This window comes from Myotis davidii, unplaced genomic scaffold (genome assembly GCF_000327345.1).
Source record: "Myotis davidii unplaced genomic scaffold, ASM32734v1 scaffold674, whole genome shotgun sequence".
In the NCBI taxonomy this organism is placed as follows: domain Eukaryota; kingdom Metazoa; phylum Chordata; class Mammalia; order Chiroptera; family Vespertilionidae; genus Myotis; species Myotis davidii.
In genome coordinates, this window is record NW_006286674.1 from 2,581,554 (window position 1) to 2,583,473 (window position 1,920).

Here is a 1,920-nt window from a genome sequence, read left to right on the forward strand (position 1 = left end):
TTTCTTAACATAATCTGTATTCTTTCTTGGGATCCTTTTACTTTCTCAATGATTTTTGTTAAATTTTGTTTATTGCTTAAAGTATTACAAAGAGTAGTATATATGTCTCCTTTTTTTCCCCCTTGACCTTCCCCCGGCCTCCCCTACCTCCCAGTGTCTTGTTTATTGGTTATGTTTATATGCAAGCATACAAGTCCCGTTGATCTCTTACCATCAATGATTTTTTTAAAAATTGCATACCTTAAGGTTTATTCTTTGAGCTGTGAAGTTCTGTAGGTTTTGATATGTATAATGCCATCATTATACCAGTGTCTACCATTCCAAGATCATATAGAATAGCTTCATCTCTTAAAAATCCTCTGTGGCCTGAAAGCAGAGGTTTGTTTTTTGTTTTTTAAATATATTTTATTGATTTTTTAGAGAGAGGCAGGGAGAGAGATAGTTAGGAACATCGATGAGAGAGAAACATCAATCACCTGTCTCCTGCACACTCCCCACTGGGGATGTGCCCGCAACCAAGGTACATGCCCTTGACCGGAATTGAACCTGGGACCCTTCAGTCCGCAGGCCAATGCTCTATCCACTGAGCCAAACCAGTTAGGGTGAAAGCAGAGTTTTAAAGAGATATTATAGCATTATTCACAGTAGCCAGAAGGTAGAAGTAACCCAGGAATTTGTCAACATATAAATGGATAATCAAATGGTGTATAGATACAATTATTAAGCCTTAAAAAAATTAGGAAGGAAATACTGGCATATGCTGCAAATATGGATGAACCTTGAAGACATTATGCTAAATTATGAAATTAAACCAGTCACGAAAAGACAAATACTGGATGATTCCATTTATAGAAGGTACCTAGAGTGGTCAAATTCATAGAAAGTAGAATGGCAGTTGCTGGGGGCAGGGAGAAGGGGGAATCAGTTACTGATGAATGGGTATAGAGTTTCAGTTTTGAAGATGAAAAGAATTCTGCTCATGGATGATGGTTGGTGGTTGTACAACAATATGAATGTACTTAATATCATTGAATTGTAAACTTAAAATGGTTAAGATGGTAAATTTGTGTTGACGATTTTACTACAGTAAAAAAAACTTACTCCCTTTTGCCTATACCTGTTCATCTCTCACCACTCCAACCATTGATTTTTTTTCATTTACTTTTTAAAGAGCAGTTTTAAGTTCATAGCCAAATTGAGCAGAAGGCAGAGATTTCCCATATATCTCCTGCCCCCATATATGCATACCTTCCCCCATTATCTACATCCCTCACCAGAGTTATAATTGATTAACCTACATTGATACATCATTATCACCCAAAGTCCATAATTTACATTAGGGTTCACTCTTGGCATTATACTTTCTGTGGGTTTAGACAAATGTATAATGACATATAATCACCATTACAATATCATACAGAGTAATTTTTCACTGCCCTAAATGTTCTCTGTGCTCTACCTACTCATTCCTCTCTCCTTCCTAACCCTGACCACTGGTCTTCTTTCTGTGACTTTTTATTGCCCTAAAAAGATAGCCAGTACCTATTAGGAGTCATACTCTATTTCCCTTTCTCCTCCAACACCAGCTTTAGGAAACCACTAGTCTTCCTCAAAATATATGCTTATTCTGGACATCCTATCTAATAATAGACAAACATGGTAATTAACCATACCTCCGACACCCTTCCCATTGGCTAATCAGGGCGATATGCAAATTAACTGCCAAGCAAGATGGCGGCCGGCAGCCAGGCAGCTGAAGTGAACAGGAGGCTTGCTTGCTCCAGTGATGGAGGAAGCCAGGGCTCCCCGCCTGTCGCGGCCAGGCTCTGAGCTCCACTGAAAGCAACAAAGTTTCAATTATAGAAGGTAAACAAACCCCAGATACCAGCTTTCAGCCACCCGGGGCCACAGGGCGGGGGC